The 14,460-nt window shown below is 36.8% G+C and overlaps 1 protein-coding gene and 1 pseudogene across 7 annotated transcripts in view; both read right to left on the bottom strand.

The window, feature by feature from the left end:
• SRPK2 (SRSF protein kinase 2) overlaps positions 1-14,460 on the bottom strand; it is a 199,567-nt gene that overhangs the window by 145,375 nt on the left and 39,732 nt on the right. The window lies entirely within an intron of this gene.
• LOC120591862 (uncharacterized) lies at positions 768-886 on the bottom strand (annotated as a pseudogene).

Here is a 14,460-nt window from a genome sequence, read left to right on the forward strand (position 1 = left end):
GCCAAAATACTTGAGACTGAGTTTGGTCTTAACCCTTCATATCCAGTAGGTAATATCCTAAGTTAGATGACTAATGGTAAGAAAAACTGACAAACTGAAAAAACACAACATTTGGTCTATCTTTTCATTTTAGTATTGTGACTATAGGAATCCAAGAGTAATTATGTACAGAACAATATCCTCTGAGCACTTCGTGGCTGCCCTGGCCTCAGCTTACTATTTTAGTAATTACTACATGCCACCTACCAATCCCCAAAGACTAGGAACACCTCTTCGCTAAAAGAAAATTAAAAGCCTTCCTAGACTAGAGATAAATCAGAAAGTATTTGATTTTAAAACCAAACTACCGCCACATAGCTAAAGAAAATCCCTGACTTACATGCCATCCTAAAAAAAGGTGACCTAATTAAAAAATATAAACTATCACTCAGCCTAGACTCTAGAAGCATCTAGACTGTGACAACAGATAACTCTTGCTCAAAATGCTTTAGGTCAAGTACCTATTTTAATGGATTTCTATGTTCTCTGAGATTCTAAAGCCTTGGATGGAGCGAATATAAAATGTTTACCTAACAAAAATCCTGCTGCTTGTTACCTTGTCAGAGTAGTATACAAAAGACCATGAAAAGGAATATTTAGTTTATTCCAGAGAAATAACTTTACTTTTTTAATTTATTTGTTATATTTTTTAGGTGAGGCAACCTTTGGTTGACCTCACAGATTGCAAGGACCTTGTCAGCTTACAATCTTTTATTTTTTATTTTTTACACCTATAGCACCTGGTCTTCCTAGGTGGTCTCCCATCCAAGTACTAACCAGGCCCAACGCTGCTTAGCTTCCAAGATCAGACAAGATCGGGTTTGTACAGGGTGGCATGGCCGTAGACGAGAAATAACTTTAAAAACAACATTTCTTCCAGATATCATTCTTCTGTTATTTAATTATCTTTTGTATAATCTAGGGGAGAGTGAATGCTGAATTACCCAAAAGGAAGATGATGACACATTGTAGAAAAGAAAAAACCTCATCTACCCTCTTAGGTTCAGGGACTGGAGCATATGAATCAAACTGATAAATGACAGATTAACAGAAGAAAAAGGTTATTTACACATAAAACACATGTACACACTAAAAAATTCCATAATGAGTAACTCAAGGGGATGAGGAGCATGCAGGGCTTACATATCATTTTAAGAAAAGGTGACAAAGTATGAAGAGGCTTAATAAAGTAAAAGGAGTTTGGAACTTCTATGGAGAAGGGTTTGGGAGGACTTGTGAGAAGGTGTCTAGGATATACATGGTAAATAAGGGTTGTTTAGTAGGGTTTTTTATGCAGATAAGTCGTTCTCTTCCAGGTATGAGAAAGGTAAGAACTTTTATAAATGATTATTTATGTCCTGCTTTTAGACAGAAAGTAAGAGAGCTAATTACCTTTGGCTCAAAGCAATCTTTATACCAAGTGGCATATTTTGGAGTAGCATACTCCAACGATATGTTTAGGAAGACAACAAAAGAGGGGTACCAAAAATTAGAAGAACGCTTTTTTCTTTAAGACTGATATTTTATGTACTATTGAAATGCATGGGTAACAATGAGAATTCCACTGGCCTTCTTTTCTTGAGTTTGCATTTCAGCACTGTCATTTTTCATTCTGCAGGGCAAGCGCTTTACATTTTTAAAGAACTTAATCGGCCCCTGGTGGGCCCTCTATCTCTGTACTCTCATTTTGTGCCTTTAAATATATTTACCTAAATATACCATAAGTAGTTTCACATCACTAAAGTCATAACTACGAAATTATTATTGCAAAGGACATGTTGCTAGAACCAGACTGTGTAAGTAGAAATTTGTAAATTTAAGAGACCACACACTATATCTTCTGGTCAACTCTTTTAAACCAGGCAAACAACATTCTTTTCAAAGCTCATGAAGGAAAGAGAAGTTTTCTACCCTTAAAAGTAGCAGGATATTACTCTGCCTGAACAAAGGGGGAAAAAAATCATGTAGAAAGACATGCTGGCTAATTGCCGCCCTCTGGTTGGCAAGATGCCACGTTCAACTGGAAAACCATCTGACCGAGACACTCATTTACAAATGTCTTTATCTGCAATCCATTTTAATGTTGTATACATCCCTAACTTAAGGACAGAATAAATTTTAAGAAAATAATGAAAAATGTCATACATCTCAAAACTAAAACAATATCGAAGGAGCATTTATGTAAAAGAAAATAATACCAAGAACGGAAAGATATGGCTACAATACTGAAAAAAGAAATGTTTGAACATAAACTTACAACTTGACTATGGAAATGCAAACTCACATTTATGATCTAATGTCAAACCGTCATGCCACCCTAATTCTGAATTCTTTCCCTCCTATTTTACAATTCTGCTTAGTGAAGAAAAAGACTGAGTATCAAGCAGGTGCAACTGAACATAGCCTGCAAACACAAAGGCCTCGGTTCAAAAGAAGGTTTTAGTTTAAGGGTCAGATTTTATAATGGAAAAGAGATAATAACTACCTTAAAGGAAGACTTAATCATGACTTCCCCAATAAGGGGTGTGTGTAAGTGTGTGTGCGTGTGAGTGTGTGTGAGTGTGTGTGAGTGTGTATGTTCATTCAATCAAAGTAATTAATTTTAGTGCTATTTTAGTAGAGTCTTACAACTAAAAAATTTAGAAGTACCAATACCCTTCCATCTGCCGTTTTGAATACAAAGAGGCTTTTCTTCATGTAATAAAAGCCTTATTGTTAAAAAGAATTCTATGCTCTTTCAAAAAGAATAAACAATAAACCAAATAAAGGCATATAGAATCAAATAATTTCCAATGTATAATAAATAAGCAGTTTACTCCAGAACCTAAGTCTGTTAAGTTGGTAACCTAAGACTCCCACAAATACCAAAGAGGACAACGAGAGATGAGAAAAGCCTCCCTCCCCCACCCCCCGCGCACCCTTACAGCTCTCACTGGCAGTGCTGTCCATTTAGCGATTCACATTTTTTACCCTGTTGTTTCCAAGTATTATTTAAATATTACTTTTTATACTCTACTTTTAAAAAGAAAAAAAGAATTATTGACAGAAAGTAACAACAGTATACCTCTATGAATGCCTCAGCTCTGCCTTGAAGTCGTTAATAAACATAAATATAATGTAATCCAAAATCCGCAAGAATTTATATTGAAAGTGGTGGTATCAGTGCTAAGACCATGGGTAGGTTTTTTCCTTCTTTCTACGTTTCTGAATTTCCTACATTTGACTATAAATATATATTTTATAATCAGAATACATACTTTATTTTTTATAATCATAATAATAATTTAACAATTAAGTAAGACAGACCATGTTGATTAAGTATATGGGCTCTGGCTGACTGCCTGGACTTGAATGACAGCTCCTGAAATTCTCTAACTATCACCTCCAAAAACAATATAAGAATACCTACTACCTCATACGACGGTCGCGAGGATGGCGCAAGATAATATATGCAAAAGTGCTTTGCAACATGTTTTGCAAAGTGGAAGACCTTGATAAATATTAGCTAATAGCCATACTACTATAATTGTAGGCTTATCACTCGAATATGTCCGAATATTTCTCAAAGTTAGAAATTTGGAGTTAGAGCTTTTGTTGCTCCAGCTGAAGGTCTTAAGTTTATGATACTGTTTTCATAGAAAATTCTTCAAAAAAGGGGGAAATAATAAAATATATACTAGAAACAAAGCCTGTCCTCCTTTTGCCAACAACCAAACGTGAAACAGACTGAGATAGCACCTGAGCATCTGCTCTCCCTTCTCCCATGTCACCTCCCAAACGCTTAACAGGACTATGTTCTCGGAGAGCTCTAGAAAACCAATGCTGGCTGTTTATATGCATAAAAATGTTCATACAGTTTATATGGAAAGTACTGTATACTAGAATTTCTGTTTAGGACAACCAACAGGGGCAGGGGGCTACTTTAAGGAATGGTGGACATAAATTGATTTTCATTTAATTGTATGGACTTGACCACCTAAAAAGCTATAATGCAAAGTTCTTATTGGGATTTAAAGACAAATAGTATTCTGTTTTTGAAGCTTTCTACTTAATAACCACACATAAGGTAATATAAATTTCACTCTGAATTCTTATTTGTGAATCTCTCCATTAATAAAAACAGTAATAGCAACAAGAGAAGCAATGTGCATTAAGTACTTACTAAACACTGGACACTATTGTAAACATTACATATAACAGTTTATTTACCCTATGCAATAATCCTTTGAGGTACATACTTTCAGGATTCCTAGGTACAGCTGAGGAAACTGAAGCACAGAGAGGGGAAGTGGTGAATTCAATAACTGAAACCCAGACAATATCTCTTGCTTTTAACCACTGCGCCGGTCTCAGCTTAGTGGCTGCAGTATAACCACTTCCTATTAGCAGGACCACTTCTTCTGTGGTACCTAAAGCACTTGACACCTATATCTTGAACATATCACAGGACAAAAAGGGGGTTATCGTGCGTTTCTGCTTATTAATTAAAAGATTCCTTTCCCACAGAGAACCATGACAGTTATCTAACCCTTTCCTTCACTCGATCTGCACAGTGGCTTAAGAGAATACTGTGAGCCACAGTATAGTATTCCTAGTAGTTATTCATTTTTTTCTGAAAAGGAGTTTTATAATTAACCTAAGTGCTTAGATAACTTATAATAGCATTGAAAACGAACAGGTAAAATGTCTCCCTCCTAATCCCTCATTCTAACTGGAGCCATCACCATTTCTGTCCCTGGTTCTCACACTTCTCTAATCCTCAACCTGCACTCCTGCAGAGTCAAGTTTTGAAAACAAAAAAACTGATCCTATTATTGCCCTGCTGAAAGCCCTTTGCTTTTGGGGCTTGTGATCTGTCCCCATGAAAATATAATGGTAAATATGGACCATGGCCCAAAAATTTTGTATACAGTCAAACAAAGATCACCATTTAATGCCTTAAAATTCTAAACATAAGTAAAGAAATTACATTTTAATTTCATAAAGGAATTAAAGATTTCTCTAAGCGGTCCATAAGTATTTGCTAATGGTAAGAAAAGTTTATTTTAACAAAAAAAAAACCATTCGCCAACATATAGACTACATGTCAAAAATTTTAAAAAGGAATTTACAAACTTCAGAATGGTAAACTTTCCCATAACTAAATGCTTCATTTCATTTGAGCCTGTGTCACCGAGGCAGTCTCTGCGAACATCACTGGCATATGCATGTGTGAACTTTTAAGGCGCCATCCTCCATCAGCCTCACAGAAAAACAGAACTGCACAAACATGCCAGAAACCAAAACTCAAACTAACTGCCGCCTACCTTCTACCAAACAACAAACCAGAGACAGACAGATCTGGTAGTAGGGCATGCAGTAAGTGGAATCTAATCCCACGTGTCTCAAAGGAGCACAGCAGGTAACGGGAGTAGAGCAGGCCTCTTGTAAGAGGAGAAGGGTGGGACTACTGCAAACCATCGAAAAGGGGCACCGCCCCGGTCCAGAGAAGAGCCTTGGTGAAAGAATGCGGACGCAGGGCGGCCAGATAGCCTCATTTCTTTTCAGAATACAGGGACAGGGATTTTTATGTGAACTTTGCCAAGTTGCCAAGCATTGTGAGGCACATGAACACAACCGCAGGTGTGATCCAGCCCGCACCCACCAGTTTGCACCTCATGATAGTATAGATCTTAATTATTCATTTGACAGACAGGTACTGGTGCCAACCCTGTGCCCACACTCTGCCAGGCATGGGGACAAACAATGAAGACGTCTCAGTCTGTGTCCTCATCCAGTGCAGGAAAAGCACAGACATCGTGCCACTATGGTCAGCACAATGACAGAGCCAGGTAGAGGCCAGGAAGGATGTCCAGTCAGCACAAAAAGAGTGTAAGAAGTCGGGTAAGTTTCCCCCTGGGGGGTTATCTGGGATGAGTCCTAGTAGGACCGAGCCAAACAGAAAGGAAAGGGCAAGAGGACAGGCTGCAGCTGGGAGAACAATAATGCAAACTGTGAGGCCAGCGAGATGAGGCTGGAAGGTGCCCTGCTGGGTCCAAGACTAGGACAGGATAAAGAAGATAGTAGAGAGGGGGAGAGAGGAGAAGAGGGAGGGGAAGGGAGTGCAGGAGAGAGGAAAGGAGAGGAGAGGACCAACTGAAATTCAGGGAAGAAGAATGGGCTGAACACAAATGCAGGTAGCAGATACAACCATGAGAATGGATTATATATCAGTGTGGAGAAGGCAGCAAGCTCAACAAATGCATTCATAACATTAATAATATTGTAGTAAAGTATTCTCCTTACTAATATGTTAAAAGTAAAAAAATGGAAAGTCATAAACCAAAAAAAAAAAATTGTATTAATCAATATCCTACACTAATTGCTACACACTTCCTTTCCATCTAGAAATACCCAATGACATTCTTCTCCACAATCTTCATTCTATTTATTTTTCCATTGATCCTAACTTTTCTCTGCTTAGAATTCTCCATTTTGGCACACCTATCATAAGCCGCCTCAAGCATTATGTGAAATGAAATGGAGCATAAAAAACTGGTTTTTTCTCAGTTTAAAAAGCCAAACCCATCTTTCTACAAAATACACAATTTCTGTGTCAACTGTTTCAGCCTTTCACACAGCACAGGCCAGAAAATGAGATGCCCTCTATTCTTTTCAACCAGAAAACCCACACTCTAGGAGGGCCTTGGCTCTGCACAGGGTATGACCTTTCTTAACTGCTTTAGTTAACTAAATGCTCCAATAAAAGTAAAGAGCTATTCTGTGCATCAAAGGACATTATCGAGAAAGTGAAAAGAATCTACAGAATGGGAAAAGTATCTGCAAATCATTTATCTGATGTGGGTCTACTATCCAAAATATATAAAGAACTCTTACAACGCAACAAAAAGACAAACAACCCAGTTTAAAAGATGACCAAGGGACATGAAAAGACATTTCTCCAAAGCTATAAAAATATCCAACAACCACATGAAAAGATGTTTAACATTACTAGTCATTAGGAGAATGCAAATAAAAACCACAAAATACTCCTTCACACTCATTAGGTTGGCTATCATCAAAATTATAAAAAATACACATAAAAGATGTAGAAAACTGGAACCTTTATACATTGCTGATGGGAATGTAAAATGGTTTAGTCACTATGAAAAACAATTTGGCAATTCCCCAAAAAAGCAAAAACAGAATTGCTCCCACAACCCAGAAATTCCACTCCTAGGTAGATACCCAAAAGAACTGAAAACAGGTACTCAGACAAGTCCTTGTACATGACTGTTCACAGCAACACCACTTGCAACAGCCAAAAAGTGGAAAGAACCCAAATGTGCATTGCTGGATGTACAAACAAACTGTGGTATATATGTGCAATGGATTATTATTTAGCCACAAAAAGGAATGAAGTCTGACACTTGCTACAACATGGAACCTTGAGGACATATGCTAAGTGAAATAAGCCAGTCACAAAAAGACAAACACCGTATGATCTACCTATGTCAGGTACTTGGAGTAATCAAATTCATAGAGACAGGAAGCAAAATGGTGGTTCCCAGGGTCTGGTTTTTAGTATGTCACAACTATGTGACATAGTTGTGACATACTAAAAACCAGAAAAATATATACATTTAATGGGTGGATTTTATGGTAAATTATATTTTGAATTTCAAAAATTTTAAGTAAGAAGCTGCTGTTTTGGAGCTATAGTACCATATAACAAAATAACAAAACCAAAACTCTACTGATCAAACGATATTTTCCCACATTTCCCAACTTGTAAGTTATCTGCAGGTAGCAGTTTTCTGGTGTAAGGTACAATTTCTTTACTTCTCTTCTCCTTTCACTAGAGGAAGCCGCGCCAGGCAGGTGGGTGTGTGAGAAGTTGTGGCACTCCCTGACTGAAGACCCCCACCCACACGTGTCCTTCCCGGGCCCTTGACCCCACCCCTCACTGACCACTCGGGGGCTCTACTCCATCTCTTCTACTGCCACAAGTTCCCCTCACTGCTGCTACTCATCTCTCCTGTCACTTTTCCTTTTCTATTCGGCTGGTTACTCCTACGTCTCGGCCAGCGCTCAGGACAGACAAACTTGTGCCCTAACCACAGTACAGCCTTATGCTCAGGAGTTGCTTTTTAACTGGCAAAGTTTTATGAACTCTAATGCTAGAAGAAGGGGTTATAAAAAGAAAAGGGAAAAAATGCACTGAAGACAAGGGAGGGAAGGAAGAAGAAATTGTTTCAAGTTACAACAATAACAGAATCAAATGCCCAAAGATTAGGGGACACTCTGTTCAGTCAGCCACACCAGAGGAAGAGGACTCTCTGTGACTAAGGACTATAAAAGGCCAGCTAAAGGGTGGTGAGAGTCAAGAGGTTCAAAGAAGCAACCAGAAACCGAAAAAAGGGGGGAAATTTAAAAAGGCACAAGGTCAGAACAAATCTCCCCTGAGCCCACACCTGGCATCTGGTTACAATGACAGGGCAGCAGAGACAGAATATCACCCAAGACAAGCAGGAAGCATGAAGAAAACGTGAAGTAGTAGAGAAGCACACTGTATTTTGGAGAGCTTCAATCACTGACAACGTAATATTCTGACTTCCAGGTAGTATTATCTGTGTTGTGCTGGACAAGCCAAAGTTTTGCTGCACCTACTATCACTGTGATTCCTCAAAGCCCCTTATATTTACAGTTTGCAAAGTTCGTCTAAGTTGAGCCTCACAATTATTCAATTTACAAATGGAAGGTCTTCTGACTTTGCTAATCTCTTCACTGGGTAACACTGTGTCCTCCTCTGCCTGTCAGGGGAAATATACATGGTAGGCCCACATACTTTGAACAAACAGAAAGATTAGAGCTGAAGGCAAGAGAAGCAAATGAGAAATGAACGTGCAAATATAAACAAAGAGATTATTCTCTAAAAAATATATATCTGCTATATACAATGCAAAAGAATACGTATAGTATATACATGCAAGTTAAATAGAACAATAATAAAGTAAACAACAGTGTGCCACCCCCAACATAAGAACTAAAACACTATTAATACTGTAAAAGGTATCCGTCCGATTATCCTTGCGAAGACGATGAGAATGAGAGTAGTAACTACAGGGCAAGGCAGGAAGGAAACGAAGATTCTTGGGTTTTGTTTTCCTTTTAAATGGGGAAGACACGAACAGGAAAAAAGCCAATGAAAGATTAAAGCTGTGAACTTCAAAATCCACTTTGGCAAGGTTAAAATAATTTTATTAAAATATCGAGCCCTTGTGCACTCATTCAGGTCCTGCCCAAGATGCTGATGATTATCTTGCTATGTCTCTCCAACCTCGGAGAGCTAAATCCTTGTTAGCAATAGCACGGGCCCAGTTTCATACCATGAATTATGGTATGGATTTTTTAAAACTCATTAAGTGATGCTTCCACCAAATAATAAAAGAGGTATTTTTGTTTCCCCAAAGAAGGTGACACTGGGTCCTCTCTTCGTGCCTGGTAAATTCTAACAGCCATCGCCTCAGTGAGGAAAGCCAGAAAAGTTTCTTCTTCAAAGTCCACAAACCCCTGAGACTGAAATTTGAGAACGTTTTGCTTCACAGCCAAGAGATTTCTTCCCTGCAGGTTTCACTGCAGCATAGGTTGCCATTTTAACCATAGCATTATTTTTATCACATGTAATTAGAGGAACTGGAAGTGCAGTCTCCCAAATCTTATAAACTTAATACCATCTTAAAGCATTAAACAGACATTTCTGAGCTCCATTTTCAACAACTCTTTCAAAAGATGGTTCCTTCTCTACCCACATACTCAGGTAACTCAGCCCAACTTGATGCCTCCACGGTCAGTTTTGGTCTCTTAAAGGCAGATTTTTATCTTACAGCTTCTGGGTGCAAACTATTCCATTCACTGATGCCTAAACTCGTACATACACTAGTATTATCATATCACCTTGTTTTATTTTCTACAGAGCATTTACCTAAAATCATTTATTCGTGGTCACTACTGTATCCCTAGCACAATCAAATATTTGTTGTACTGATCAATAACAAACTAACAAAACTCCCCAGAAATCTTCAGTGAGCCTCTCTCTCTTCTAGGAATCCCAGAATACAAGGCTCACTTCCACAGCATGTATGTGCAAGAGCTGAGGTCCAACAGGTGTACTCAGCCCTGCCACTTATCATTAGCAGTGCTGAAGAAGCTACTGCTGGCCAGTGATGGAACAATTTATGCATCGGTAAGTATAATACACAAACGTGTCTAAACCTCTAAGTTATGTTTTAAGTCAAATTTTGGAAGAAACTAAGTCAACTAGTTTGAATCCACTAAATAAAAGCAAATAATTGAAAATTTATACTGACTTTTCTATACAAACTGCACCTGAAGTAACCAAACAGTTGATACAAGGAAGCTTCTCTACAAAATATTCAGGAAATGAATATTTTAAAAAATGACAGAATAACAATTTCAACATTTCAGAACACCTGACAAATTAATGGATATAAGTAACGGTCATTAGTGGCTGATAATATCACAAAAGAATAGATAATCAGACATCATATATATTGAAAGGTTAAAAAGTTAAAACTTCTTTCTGCCAAATATTAATAATCTTTTAAAGCTGAGTAAAAAATGGCAACATACATTGACAGGGATTGTGGGTGTGGGAGGAGGTATAGAGTGGATGGAGAGTTACACAGACATGTGTTTCTTGAATTGTTTTTTAAAAAGAAAAAAAAAATCCAAATAGAAAAACAGGCGAAGGAACTAGAAATTTATAAATGAAAAAATAGAAGCAGCTAATAAATAAATATAAAGAAAGTTTATTTAAATTAAAATAATGACTTATCTGTTTTAACCACATTGTCTAGAAGTCACAAGAGTTTAATAATATAACTTGAAAAAGTATTAAACTAACAAAACTTTCCAAAGATCAATTTAAAACTGTTTGAAAATATATTTTTAAAACACCTGTTGATTCAATAATTTGACATTTAGAAGTTCATGGTCTAGAAATTTTATGCTCATTAAATGTTTATTACAGCATTAATATAACAGCAAAAAAAAAAAAGAAAGAAAAAACTGCAAACAATAAATGTCCGGCAGTGGGAAACATCAAATAAACTGTTCAAATTTAATAAAATTTCATTAAATAATCATTCTCACAAAGAATATTTAGGAAAAAAGTAATACACTTTGGAATGTATTAACCTTAAAAAAAGACTCAACAAAAAGTATGGTGGGTATATCAATTTTCTAATAAGGAAGATTTATAAAAGAAACTAGAAAGATCAATACCAAAATATTATCAATCTCTAATTAGTTAAGTATTTTTCCCTTTTATACTCCATTGTAAATTCAAATTTTCTTGCATTGAACATGTACTATTTTCACATCTGGAAAAGTAACACACCACACATGCCACGAGTTAAACTGACTTAAAGGATTTTAATAACACTAACTCTACTAAAAACCCTGGGCAACTGATTTAAGTTCTCTCGGCCCTTTCCTTCAAAGATAAAATTCAGAAGCTGAACTAGATGACTGGTTTTCAAACTGTGAAATTATGCATGTAAAGTGCTTTAGCACCTGGGCCAAATGAACACTTAAACCATGTTTACACTGTTTGTTACTATTACCCAAGGGCTCACAGCAGTGGCAAACGGAGTCTACCAAGCAAACAGGAGAATTCCAGACCCACCACTCCCACTTCAGCCATGAGAAAGCCTTTAAATATTAGACTCTTGGATATAATTGCAATTAAAGAAAAAGTTCTGCTGTTTAAAAGTTCTAAAACCACTTGACTAGATGATCCTTTAAGTCCCTTGCAGTATTATGTCATTGTAAATATTATACATCTGTATTTTCATTCCTTTGGCAAGTTTAGAAATATTCTCAGTGAACACAAATAATAAAAATCTGGGTTAACTGTATTTGGCATAATTCTAGTACACTGCATAATAAATTGTTAATTCTGTGATTCTATGATCATGTTCCTCCTGAGCCGTGTTCAAATTACAGATATGAGTCACTAAAAATTTTCTGAAATTACTGAGTTGGTATCCTGAAACTCCCAGTCTGTTTACACAAAGCAAAACAGGGTACTAAATAAAAAGACATATTTTAGGTAATCTTTAAAATGTTCCTTTGAACTTGAAGGTAAGGAGTTCTTTTAAGCAGTGGGGAAACATCTCTCAAATTACTGTTCAGAAACGACTGGAAAGTAGCGTTAACATCTGTAGTCTACTACTCAACCGAGACATTCTCAAGGACTAGGTAAAGCACAATATTTACTCACCTGTACGACTTACTCTCCATGGTAACTGCTTCAACAGCAAACTAGTACAAATAATTCCAAAAACCAAAGAGCCCACCAGATAACCACTGTTCCTGACTTTTAGCTTTGGCAATATTTTACTCCTTGACCTTACTCCAATTTTATGAATGAGATCAAGATCAAAAAAAAAAAAAGTTGTGGTTCATTTCTCCATCTGGAAGGACACTGATATTAAGGGAAAATATAACTACCATGACTTCCAGTGCTTTGACAAAACCTCAGACGTGTGGCCTACTGGCCATGTGTCTGCGATTTCATATTGTTGGAGCAGTCATTGTATCCCTGGGGGTTGCATCTTTTAAGTTTGCTCTGGCTGAACCAACAAAGAAGGCATACCCAGATTTCTACAGAAACTATGATACCATGAAAGATTTTGAGGAGATGAAGAAGGCTGGTATCTTTCACAGTTCAAAGTGATTTCGGAATGTAAAGAATTTAAATTGACTTCCATGAAAATTTATCACTGACCTGTGTTCCTGAACTATGAAGCATGCATATTTGGGCTAAGAAACAGTTTCTCTTGATAAATAAACAGATAACAAATACTGTGAAGGAAAAAAAATCAGTTGTTTCCATGAGCATCTTTCTAATCAAGAATCCGATTATTAATAGCTAAAGGTTAATGACAAGATAAGGAAGAAACTAATGAAAGGACACAGGCAATACTGAAATAAGTAACAGTTAACCTGAACTTTGATTAGACTCTTCCCATTTCAGGGAATAGGTAACAGTTAACCTGAACTTTGATTAGACTTTTCCCATTACATCCAACTGGAAGCAAGTGTGGCTAAGAGAAAAGCACATGGACTTTGATCTCACCCAGAATGTAGTTCAAGCCCACTGGCCATTATTTTACTAGTTCTATTAGAGCTATTTAACCTCCCAGGATCTTTTAACCTTACTGCAAATAAAGGATAACAACTAACTAGTTCACAGGGCGGTCACCTGATGCTTAAATAAGAATGAATAATAAGAAAGTCATAAACATTTGTTCCCTCTCCTTCTCCATTAGATCTGAAAATTATACTCTGGTTTGATTTTCTCTCTCTCTTCCTCCCCTGGGCAGAAGTCAGGGATAGGGGGAATGCTGCCATGGTAATTCAATAATGGGAATATCCACCCCTCCCAGCAACTATCAAAGTATGGTCCACAAATCTCATGAAATCCATGAGATCAAAACTACTTTCATATGATACTAAGATATTATTTGCTTTTTTCACTGTGTTGACATTTACACTAACAATGTAAAAGCAATGGTGGGTAAAGGTGCTGGTACTATGGCACCTTCAAGGTAGTGGCCCCAAACTGCACTAGCAATCATTATATTAACAAGGACTTAAGATAACGCCAGTTTCACTTAAGAGTGTTCTTGATGAAGCAGTAAAACATTAATTTTATTAAATATCAACCTCGTGGACATATTGTTTCTGATAAAATAGAAAGCCCTTCTGCACTCTGTGTGTGTGTGTGTGTGTGTGTGTGTGTGTGAGTGAAAAACACTTGTGCAGTTGTTTTAACTGTGAGTAGAACTAGTTCCTCTTTTCAGAGAACACCTTTCTTATTTGACTGCCAGACAAGCCATGGTTATTCCAACTTGGGTATCTGGCAGACAAGATTCTCAAAATGAATGAAATGAAGCTATTGCTTTAAAGAAAACCGCTGATGCAAGGACACAGGATGGATTAAAAAAATTTTTCACATATTTCAGCCAAAATGGCATATTGCAACAGACTAAAGGTAGAAGAATGTTAAGAATTTAGCTACTATTAAGCCAGACATTAATGAGATTTACAAAAATACAAAACAATGCCATTCTAATTTTTTGTTTCAAAAAAAACTATTTTTTTCAATTAAAAACATACTATTTATGTTAACATGAAATGAATGGGTGTACTATCGTTCTCTTAAATGAATTGACATTTTTTAAGTTTACTAATTCTAATACAGTAAGTATCAACAGATACTTACTATACCACATTAAAAAAAAGCTCTTCAGTCTTCTCAATTTTTTCTTGATTTTTTTATGAGTTAATTTGAGCTTAATTTGAACCATGCTGATGATATGCTGGGAAGCAAGCTCTCAAATGCTCCCTTCT

Source organism: Pteropus medius, unplaced genomic scaffold, assembly GCF_902729225.1.
Source record: "Pteropus medius unplaced genomic scaffold, Ma_sr-lr_union100, whole genome shotgun sequence".
Taxonomy (NCBI): Eukaryota; Metazoa; Chordata; class Mammalia; order Chiroptera; family Pteropodidae; genus Pteropus; species Pteropus medius.